This window comes from Pseudorasbora parva, chromosome 21, assembly GCF_024679245.1.
Source record: "Pseudorasbora parva isolate DD20220531a chromosome 21, ASM2467924v1, whole genome shotgun sequence".
NCBI lineage: Eukaryota > Metazoa > Chordata > Actinopteri > Cypriniformes > Gobionidae > Pseudorasbora > Pseudorasbora parva.
The window spans coordinates 20,411,834-20,424,265 of NC_090192.1; the positions used below are offsets into that span (position 1 = coordinate 20,411,834).

At 40.0% G+C, this 12,432-nt stretch overlaps 1 protein-coding gene across 5 annotated transcripts in view; it reads right to left on the minus strand.

Moving 5' to 3' along the window:
• Positions 1–12,432, minus strand: part of snx29 (sorting nexin 29) — a 175,160-nt gene that overhangs the window by 119,724 nt on the left and 43,004 nt on the right. The window lies entirely within an intron of this gene.

Genomic DNA, 12,432 nt, shown 5'->3' on the forward strand with positions numbered 1-12,432 from the left:
TTCATACTAGATGGTATACAGAGATGGGATGAGAACATGCCGGGGGCAAGACTCCAACCCACACAAACAATGCAAAGAAGAAACATATTTGAAACAGTATATTACCTTTATTATTTCTTTGCATGTGATGTGTAGCATAAAATCAAAGTAATGATGCATGACCTGAGTTTGGCTCTTTGTCATTATTCAAAATTGTTTGTGACAATTTCAGGAAAGCAAGTTAATTGCAGCTATATTACGGTTACTTCAACAATTGTGATGCAAAATATTAATGCCTTGAAAAATATGGATGTAGAGGTATTCTACAGTCCCATTGATTCAACAAGGTGCTGAAAGCATTCTCTAGAAATGTTGGCCCATATTGATAGGATAGCATCTTGCAGTTGATGGAGATTTGTGGGATGCACATCCAGGGCACGAAGCTCCCGTTCCACCACATCCAAAAGATGCTCTATTGGGTTGAGATCTGGTGATTGCGGGGGCCATTTTAGTACAGTGAACTCATTGTCATGGTCAAGAAACCAATTTGAAATGATTCGAGCTTTGTGACATGGTGCATTATCCTGCTGGAAGAAGCCATCAGAGGATGGGTACATGGTGGTCATAAAGGGATGAACAATGCTCAGGTAGGCCGTGGCATTTAAACGATGCCCAAATGGCGCTAATGGGCCTAAAGTGCGGCAAGAAAATATCCCCCACCACCATTACACCACCAGCACAGTGGTAACAAGGCATGATGGATCCATGTTCTCATTCGGAACAAATCACATGCTCCGTCACATCTTGTACTCGAACGCTATTGGCTTGAGGTTTTGTCATTCTTTGACAGAATGAAACAGTCGACAGAGCTGCGCATGCGCTCGCTGCTAATAGCGCCACGCTGCGGGCGGTGGAGGGAGGAATTTCAGTGAACAAGAAACATGAGTCAATAGACTACGTGAACGAGAATGATTCGTTCACCTAAAAGATTCGTTCAAAAAGAATGATTCGTTCACGAACGTAACATCACTACTCCCCTTTCAGTTCAGGGAGAGGAAAGAGGAGAATGAGGCAGCAACCAGAATGATTCTCTCGACCACAGGGCTCGTAAGCGTCTTTATCAAACAAACACAATGTTTTATTTCTCATCGACCTGCGATTAATTGGACTACTATTTTTATATTATACATAGCCCACACGATCAGACGATATAAGCGCGAACCGCGCGCACACATACACGTTCGACGTGCACGCCGCCCTTCAGATGTCACCGAGAGAGAGACAGAGAGAATAACAGAACAAGAACAGAATACGAGATTCATCGTCCTCATAGACACGTACACATAAGCAAAACGATCTATAACAATGCAATACTATCACATATCAAAACACGTTTTACTCACATGGTGTGTTGCACCATTCTTGTCGGATCCAAATCCAGCATCGCCCGGAGATTTGTTTACAAACGATTCTGCAGTGAACTGAAGTGAACATGTCTTCCCCACATGAGCTGGAACTTAATTAAAATAAAGTTCAACCACTCATTCCTAATATTAGGATAAGAAGGAAGCTTGTGCAGCGACTGTGTTCTTCCACAACCAGGAATAGCGCAATATCTTAAATCTTCCTCGATGTATTGTTGTTGACCAGCTAGCACGAGCCCTCCATGAGTCCGTGGGCGGGGATACTGGATTAGAGGCGCTGTAGAGGCGGTGTTTCGTTGCACACTGACGTCAGTACGAAGCACAGGACCGTTTGCTGAGCCTGGTGTCTATAAAAGCTTTTCTTTGACTAACAAGGAAGTTTTCAGCTCTGAAACTTAGAGGATATTCTTATATTACCATGACCTTTTATATATCAAAAGCTCAAGGAAAAGTTGATTCCTCAATTCATCACCCCTTTAATATACAACAGGAAAACGTGGGAAAAAAATATATTAGGGAGTGGAAATGACTGATAAACCAATAAGTGCTCCTATGCCGCCACCTACTGGTTATAGTGGTCATTTTTAGTCTTTTTTATTTTTATACTAGGGCCGGGACTTTAACACGTTAATTAAGATTAATTAATTACGTGACTTTAACGCGTTAATTAATTACGCAAAAAAAATAAAAAATTTAACCGCATTTATTTTCTCACCGCGGAACGTTTTTCAAAAAATCAGTTTCGACGGACCGATTTTACTGGAACACCAACTAGCGCTCCGGAGTCACGACAACAACATGGGTGCGTCTCAATCAGCTCCCTAGTTCAGTAGTCAGGGCACTGATCAGGGAGTCAGCCCATTGACTTATGTCTTGATCAGTGCCCTGACTAGGGAACTAGGGAGCTGATTGAGACGCAGGGCATGAGTGAACATGAACGAAGAAGCTGATGAGACTGCTTTGCTTGGCCCGTGGATGGGAAATTTTGTTTTAAAAAACGAAAGAATGGAAGCGTCGTCAAGAGCAGGGTTGTGTGCAAGCTATACAACAAGGAGTTAGCGTATCACCGCAGCACATCGAGCCTCAAATATCACAAATATGCTTTTGCTATACTGAGGGCGTTTTCACACCTGAAAGTCCGCACTAAGGTCCGAACCAAAGTTCGTGTTTGGACATTTGGTTCGTTTTGGTTTGCTTTCACATTGCAGTTATGTCAGCGCACCAAAGAACTTTACATGACGCACTGGCGTCCTGTCGTCATCATCTATGTGGGCTGCATCTTAAGTTGATTGGTTGGTTAGCGGACGTGCGTCTGACGTTAGTGTGTTAGTGTGTAACTTTTGACAAGAATGAACAGCAGACGCATCGTTGCCAATACTGTTAATATTATGGCATTACTATCTGCAGCAACAACTATACTCGAGGCAAATTCACCAAATGAACGTCCTCGTTGTGCAAACATTTTATCGGCGCCGACAGGAAAGGAGGAGCTCCTAGAAGATAGGCTTTTTAGCCAAACAATGTATTTTATTTTATAGTTATGTTCAAATATTATAATGTTATTTTTAAATTTCATCTAGGCTAAATTGATTATGAAACGTGCACAGATGTGCAATATATGTCAAAGACATCGAGTCAGAAATGATTTTTACCACTTCATTAAGATTTGTTTTGTAGAAAGCTTTATTTTGTATCTTAATTTTAATAAATGTTTCATCGTTTGCCTGAATTTAATAAATAAGCTTAAATAAATAATATAGCAGACATCCCGTGACGGAGTGATCATTTGCGTTGTACATGAACTGGAGCGGTCTCATAAATAAACCCAAACTCATATAGTCAAGCAGAGCACGCTGTTCACGCGAGCTGACTACACAAGCGGTTCTGGATAAAATGCTGTGCGCTCCATCACTGCTGCTCACATGTGCTGTGAGTTTAATCTGTGTTTTTCCACTAATCCTACACCAGAACTTCCTGTAAATGGTCTGAAAGTCCGAACTATACAGAAAATGCTTTCACACAAGAAACGAACCGAACCTTTGTTCTGTTTGGTCCGGACCGAGACTACCTCTTTTCGTCGGACCAAATTTCGTCTGTTTGGTCCGGACCATGGTCCGGGGGAGGTTTCACACCTGTAATTTTGGTTCGTACCAAACTGAAAAGTCCGAAAATCCGGACCAAACAAGGTAGGTGTGAAAGCACCCTTAATGGCAAACATTGTGCTGGTCTGCTGGACTGAAATAAATAAACAATATTTTGTTGATTAAGCTTATGTATTCAGTCATTATTCAATGGTATACTAAAAATACATGTGAAAAATTACTTCTCATTGTTCTCAGGTCAAATATTTATATGCGATTAAAATGCGATTAATTTCGATTAATTAATTACAAAGCCTCTAATTAATTAGATTAATTTTTTTAATCGAGTCCCGGCCCTATTTTATACAAAAGTGTATTTGCGACCAAGTGCTAGTTTACTACATCTTGAAACTTTTAGTTTTACAAATAGTGACAATCTTTAAAGGATGAAAAAAGTACATTATCATATTTAAAGCTTTTGATGTGCTGGAAAAATTAGAATGAAGCACATGAATTTCTTGAAAAGTGCATGAATTTCACTCTCAAAAGTGTGTACGAAGCCTGAAAAGAATAAAGTAAAATCATTTGAATATTTCTGCTACAATACCATTTTAGAGTTAGCATTACAACATCTAAATCTATGGTGAATATTGGTGATTTGTGAACTGAAAAGACTTCTATAATAAGTCTGTTCATGGCACAATGTTTCTCCTGGTTTCCACGTCAGCGCTGTGTGATCGGATATCTATGGTTCATAATATAATGCTTCTCCCTTAAATGTTCAACGATGTTCAACGTTTTCTCACTGGATCTCCCAGCACTGTTTAGAAGTAACTGTGTTGGGTGATCAAGTAACCTGTTCTGAGCTCAACCTGCATTGACCATTATTGGTTCAAGCTGACAAACGGGCCGCGGAGTTCAGCTCAAATGGGTAACTAAGTTTAGTTCTCACATTAAGATAACATATGCAACAAAAATGGCAGCTCTTGGTAGCTCTCTACCTGACTGAAACTAAATTCAGTCAGACCAGCAGGAAAAAAAGTGTGACTTGTACTAGATATGTCTAGTATGTCTAGTAATATCAATTCGTTACAAATCCAGAGTTATCAAAGCAAGAAACAGAAATGCTAGTGTCAAACCAATCCTGTTGCATAACCACTGTACCATAAATCAGAGCCTCAGACAAAAGAGTTTCTGATGATCTCGCATTGTGCTTTTTATTCAAGATTGAGTCTCACCGAGATAACGGCTTGAGTAATGATGGGCAAATGTAGTCTACCCTCTGCCCTTTTTACTTGCCTGTCTGTTTCTCTCTCTCTCGGGTAGCGTGGCAGGACCTGAATCGCAAATTAGTGTCGCCGTCACACTCTGACTGTCAGAGGAGATCTTGAGGTCCACCATAGCAAAGAAGCAGAGCACCCGCTCTTTCGCCAGAGGGGAGCATCTGCGGAGTGTCGGAGGATGGCTTGACAGTAAATGAAAAATAACCGCAGGCAACAGAAGCCGTCCAGGTGCTCCCACCGAGGTATCTGGCGTACACCTGCTTGGCCCAGCTATCTTCAGGCATGGCGGCGCCGCAATAATGAACACGGCTTGAGCCGGGAGTTATGGGGTCCCTGTTTAACCTGCGGGCGATGATTAAAATGTTCATTAACACCGTTCATTAACAGGTGATCAGCTACGTCATCCCCCTCGCCGAAGACCACCTGGCCCCACCTACGCGGCCCGCTCATCTCTGCTCTGCTGTGAACGCACCCCCTCCGATTAATAAAGACCAAGCTCTCACACACGACGGGGATCTGCATTAGTCAAAGTAAACACAATAACCCACATTACCCACACACGGCTGCACACTCATCTACACCTCTCCACCAAAGCGGAGGCGCGAACAACAAAACAGGTTCACTTCCAGAGCCCAACAGGGACAAGTAAATACAATCCGCCGTGTAATGAATTCGAAACATGAAATTATTAACGCTTTTCTGGCTGCACTAGTGAAGAATGGCCTTCATTGACTCATTAACCGTGGCTGTCATCGGAGAGAGGCGAAAGCCCCGCACGTTTATTCATATTTAAATAGCAGCCTGATCCATTTCCTGAACTAAGATTAACTTAGCCTGTCAGAGACTCAAACAAATGAATGCATTATAAGTCAATGATGGCTGATGAATCCTTCACAATTTGAATGCCAAAATCTTGTACCATGTGAACATGGGATACATCCAAATAGTTTGAGTTGTTATGCATCACATTACAGTGTACAATAGGAAAAATGGACATTCATTTTAAGACTACATTTAACAGTGTTAATAAATTTGTGTTTTTAAGATTAAATTAAATTGTTTAATTTGAAAAAACAGTTAGAAGTCTCTTATGCTTACATAAACTGCCTCCTTATTCTTTTTATTCATTTTACAGTAAAATAATAGTATATTACAATTTAAACTATTACAATTTAAAATAAATAAATTTGTTCATATAAAAAAAAAAATTCAGCAGCCATTACTCCAGTCTTCAGTGTAATGACCTTTCAGAAATCATTCGTATGAAATTATAAAATATATATATATATATATATATATATATATATATATATATATATATATATATATATATATATATATATATATATATATATATATATTAGGGGTGTAACGGTTCACAAAATTCACGGTTCGGTTCGATACGATACACTGTTGTCACGGTTCGGTTCGGTATGGTTCGGTATGTTTTAGATACAGCAAAAAGAAAAAATTGGCAGAAATTACCTTTTTTTATTTTTTTTTATTAAAACTAACAAAGTATGATTTTTTGTTGTTGTATGATTTTACCCATCTTCTATGTAGTTACAGGAATAAGACATTAGCTCTTTACATTAGCATGTGCGTTGCGTGTGCGTTGCAGGAGCCCCACACCCTGTAGTGCTTTACATATGCTGCGTTTGCAGTCCGCGACTGATCCGCTGTTGCCACAAACACAGCATTTATTCATTATTTTTTATTTAAAATCCAAAAGTTTTTACTGAACATGCCTCGTCAGAATTCCAATTTTCTTTGTTTACTCTTTAATAGAAGTCATGTTACGTAGCCTAAGTACTACATTTAAACAACATTTTATTAAATTCATTTATTCATATTTATATACTTTAGATTTAGCTCACACAAGTGGCAAAACATTTAAACACAGGTTATAGCCTTAAATCACAAACATTTTAAATTAGAAACTTACAATAGTCTATTCAAAAACAGCCGACCCTCGTCTTTTCTTTCGTTTTTACACCCTTTTAAAAGAAATCCTGCAGGTCAAAAAGAACTGTGCTTTTCACCTCCAAGAAAGTACGAGTGCTCTCCATTATGGCACTTTTTTTTTTTTTACCTAAATGCCAGGTAAGGTGTCGTTTTGTTGCTTTACTTGAGAAAAAAAGCCATGTGTTGACTTTGAAACAAGAGTATATTTTAAATGAGATGCATCTGTGGTGAAATTACTGGATTTCGCGTCAGTACATGTTTATTTTAATGCGAACAATGTTCTATCACTTTAATGCAGCAACGCAGCGCAGCAAAAAATAGACTCGGTACGAAAACGATCCGTGCACTGCTGCAGACGCAACGCTCCTGGAACAGACTGACGGACAGCATCCGCGTGCAGTTTGAAAGCTGTCATCCCATGGGTACGGAAAAAAATACGCACCGCACACACACTGCAGACGGAGTATGTGTGAAACGGGCGTTAGGTCTCATATCCGCGGCTATAAATGGACCACTCGCCGCGGTGATGTCTTTTGCCATTTGAATAAGTTGGAAATGTCTGTCTAAATGCTGCGGGGATAGTTTTTGGGTTTGTGGCTGTTTCTCCTTTTCATCGTCTTGTTGTCGGCGTAAAGACAACAAGATCGTCTTGTTGTCGGCTTTGATTGACATGACATGAATTATTCCCGCTGCTGTACCATCAGCAAATGCGACATACCGTTGTTTGTTAATCCATCACTCTTGCCAACACCATCATAGCTTACCAAGAATCCAAAGTTCACCCAAACACCAGACCTGTTGGTTATTGGAGGATCTTCTATTTCTGGTTTGTTAAACGCAATAGCCATTTTGCCATGAGCATTCAGCGCGTAGCCTACTGAGTAAGCGAGCACCTGACTGAGCAGCCTAAAACATATTTGGTGTTTTTTCTTTCTTTCACTTTTCGGCGGTGTCAGGGGCATTGGCTGTTATGTCGTTTTGGTTATTGGGCTACCTTGTTGAACGCATATTATTATATTTCACACACTTTTTTATTTTCCAAATCTAATTAATTAGTCCAAGAACCGTTCGGTACATAATGCGTACCGCGTACCGAACCGAAAGCCTCGTACCGAACGGTTCAATACGAATACGCGTATCGTTACACCCCTAATATATATATATTATCAATGTTGACAACTATTGTGCTGCTTAATATTTTTGTGGAAAAGATGATATATTTTTTCAGGAATCTTCGATGAACAGAAAGATCAAAAGAACAACATTAATGCCATTAATTTCATATTAAATCTTCTTCCTTGCTAAAATAAAAACATGTATTTCTTTTTTTTTTTAAAGCTGTATAAGTGGGCAAACCACACTTACCAAGAGCATAAGTATTTACTGTGGGATTTGTTCTTATGTTCAAAAAAGCTAGACTAACTGAAAAGAAAAGTATGAAGCAGTTTTTAAACTTTTCTGAGATGTGCAAACTGTCAGCTAAAAAAACAGCACAGTGTTAAAATGCATATTAAAGCAACACTGCAAAAAAAAAAAAAATTAAAAAGGAAAAGAATCTAGATACTATTCAACCCTGCCAATCGACCGGCTGGCTGTTGTCAAACCACTGTGACCCATTCCTGAAAGTTTTTTAGTTCACGCTACAGATTTATCTGTTATAACAAGCAGCAGAACTACCATTCATCGTCTGAGACAAATGTAATGTTCTCTCAGCTCGGGTTATCCCAGAACTGATGACTCTCCCTTTGACCCATATTTCTGAAGAAGAGAGAGAGAGAGAAAAACTGAGCTGCGTTTGCTCTCTTTGCAGCCTCTGCAAGTGACGAGACACTTAACCTCATTCATTTGCATGATTTCCTGTTCACTTCCAATGCCTAATAAAAGGATATTCGATATGGGAATGAAAAAGATTCTTCAATTTCACATTTTGGTGGAGCGAGGCGTTTATCTAATTGCATGCTCTAATCCAACACTTGCGATACCGTGATATCGGTTCAACTTTGGGGAGACACAAGGAATTCTTTTTAAACATATCATGATCTCAGTAGCGTGGGTTCACGAAAGATCACATCGGGAGCACACTATCATTAAAGCAAAAATTTCAAAAGGACTCATATCGTGTGTGCACAGTCTGACAGGACATGAAAAAGGCCCGTATTGTGTGCTTGTATATCAATTTGATGTGTCCCAACCATCCTTTTCAGTTTGTGTTCAACATCAAAGTCAAGAGTACAGTACGGACACATCATTAGCCCAGAAGAAATGGAGGGAGGAATCATTTAAACCCTATTCTACCTAGTGAGCTGCCTAGCTGTCTACAGCCTACATAGGCAGCATTATAAACGTAATAGAACCTCATATGTGAGCGCTCTACATAGACAGGGTGCCCTACAAACAACGTTAAACACAAAAGACTTGACTCTCAATTGATTTAAATTGAGTTTGAGGTTAGCATGATGATAAGCTACGACAAAGCACAATAAAGAAAAATGTAAATATATTTTTTAATAAACTAATTTAAAAAACAAATAGTTTTATTTCATTTGAAGTACATTTAATCATCATAAATGCTCATATTAATTTACACTGAACTATTTTAATCGATCGTAAATCAACAAAAAAGTTTTATTAATATTGGCATTTCACATCTGCCATCTTGGATCTATCTTTTCACTTGTCACAATGCATGGAGTGCATGAACTTCCCATTCTTAATCTGTAGATTTTAATATGGAGTTGGCCCACACTTTCCAGCTATAACAGCTTCACCTCTTCTGGGAGGCTTTCCACAAGGTTTAGGAGTGTGTTTATGGGGATTTTTGACTGTTCTTCTAGAAGCGTAATTTGTGAGGTTAAGCTCTGATGTTAGACAAGAAGGCCTGGCTCACAGTCTCCACTCTAATTAATCCCAAAGGTGTTCTATCGGAATGAGGTCAGGACTACTGTATGCAGGCCCGTCTTAACTTACCCTTTGGTAAGTTAAGTACCAAACTCGCTCATCCATGTCATTATGAACCTTGCTTTGTGCACTGGTGTGCAGTCGTGTTGGAACTGGAAGGGGCCATCCCCAAACTAATCCCACAAAGTTGGGAATATGAAATTGTTCAACAGATCTTGGTATGCTGATGTAACTAAGGGCGTTTTCACACCTGAAAGTCCGCACTAAGGTCCGAACCAAAGTTCGTGTTTGGACATTTGGTTCGTTTTGGTTTGCTTTCACATTGCAGTTATGTCAGCGCACCAAAGAACTTTACCTGACGCACTGGCGTCCTGTCGTCATCATCTATGTGGGCTGCATCTTAACATTGATTGGTTTGTTAGCGGACGTGCGTCTGACGTCAGTGTGTTGTCAATTCAGCGGCTAACTTTTGACAAGAATGAACAGCAGACGCATATGGTTGCCAATACTGTTAATATTATGGCATTACTATCTGCAGCACCAACTATACTCGAGGCAAATTCACCAAATGAACGTCCTCGTTGAGCAAACATTTTATCGGCGCCGACAGGAAAGGAGGAGCTCCTAAAAGATAGGCTTTTTAGCCAAACAATGTATTTTATTTTATAGTTATGTTTAAATATTATAATGTTATTTTTAAATTTCATCTAGGCTAAATTGATTATGAAACGTGCACAGATGTGCAATATATGTCAAAGACATTAAGATTTGTTTTGTAGAAAGCTTTATTTTGTATCTTAATTTTAATAAATGTTTCATCGTTTGCCTGAATTTAATAAATAAGCTTAAATAAATAATATAGCAGACATCCCGTGACGGAGTGATCATTTGCGTTGCACATGAACTGGAGCGGTCTCATAAATAAACCGAAACTCATATAGTCATGCAGAGCGCGCTGTTCACGCGAGCTGACATAAGTACACAAGCGGTTCTGGTTAAAATGCTGCGCGCTCCGTCACTGCTGCTCACATGTGCAGTGAGTTTAATCTGTGTTTTTTCACTAATCCTACACCAGAACTTCCTGTAAATGGTCTGAAAGTCCGAACTATACAGAAAATGCTTTCACACAAGAAACGAACCGAACCTTTGTTCTGTTTGGTCCGGACCGAGACTACCTCTTTTCGTCGGACCAAATTTCGTCTGTTTGGTCCGGACCATGGTCCGGGGGAGGTTTCACACCTGTAATTTTGGTTCGTACCAAACTGAAAAGTCCGAAAATCCGGACCAAACAAGGTAGGTGTGAAAGCACCCTAAGGAGCCAAGCCCAACCTTTCAAAAACAACCCCATACCCCCTCCACCAAACTTTACACTTGCCACAATGCAGTCAGGCAAGTAATGTTCTCCTGGCAACCATCAAACCCAGACTCATCCACCGGATTGCCAGACAGAGAAGCGTGATTAGTCACTCCAGAGACCACGTCTCCACTACCGCTAGAGTTCAGTGGCGGCATGCTTTACAACACTTCGATGCTTTGCATTGCATTTGGTGAAATATTGCTTGGATGCAGCTGTTCGGCCATGGAAAACCATTCCATGAAGCTCTCTACACACTGTTCATGAGCTAATCGGAAGGCCACAAGAAGTTTGGAGGCCCATAGCTATTGACTTCTTTACCCTGCGCGCCTCAGCATGCGCTGACCCCCTTCTGTGATTTTATGTGGTCTACCACTTCGTGGCTGAGTTGCTCTTGTTCCCAATTGCTTCTACATTTGTTATAATACCACTAACAGTTGACATGGAATATTTAGTAGTGAACAAATTTCAAGAATGGAATTGCACAGGTGGCTATCACGGTACAATGCTTTGAATTCACTGAGCTCCTGAGAGCAACCCATTTTTTTCACAAATGTTTGTAGAAGCAGTCTGCATGCATAGGTGCTTGATTTTATACACCTGTGACCATTAAAGTGATTGGGACACCTGAATTCAATGACTTAGAGGGGTGTCCCCATACTTTTCGTGATATAGTGTATCTATCGTAATATGTGGCTAAAAAAGTGTAAAATTTGATCAAATGAGTTAGTACAATTACTATGCAAAACCTTCAAATTCGGAGCATGTCTTTGACTCTTTAAAATGCTGCCTCCATAGGCAACATACTAGGTTTGAAAAATTGAGCATTAGACTCACATGTGGTGGCATCCATTTTTTCTAGTTTTTATTTCTTGCAACAATGGAAAGAGAGAGAAAGCTGGAGAGAAAGCAAATGGGGAAATTTGCATCAATAGTGCTGCCTGGTGCATCCAACAAGGAGCCTTAATAGACCCGGCGTACACAGCATGATCCGGCCGTATAACACTCTTTATTAGGCATCTGTTTGGGGTTTCTCTGAGGCTCAATCTCCTGTAGGACTGCTCTTCCACACACAGATCTGACTGATACTGCAATAGCGCAAAGCAATGACGAGCTGGGAAAGCTGCGACTGCTGATCTGTGAAGATACACGTTTGTCAAATCCATTAAAGAGATGCAAAGCGCAATCTTAAAGGTTCACAACCAATTGTTGCTGGGTGTACATCATAGTTAGCTGGATTTATCGGAGGGCTGAGATGCAAACAGTCCACACAGGAATTTTGATAAACTCTTCTCATTTTAGCTCCTGTAAGACTCACTTTTACTTTGCATATAAGAGCCATGCTACCACACTAAACTAACTGCACGGAAATATCTTACAATATTCATCTGATGCAATCTGTTGATGAAATGATGTAGAGATAATTGAAATTCCCACCATATCGCAGA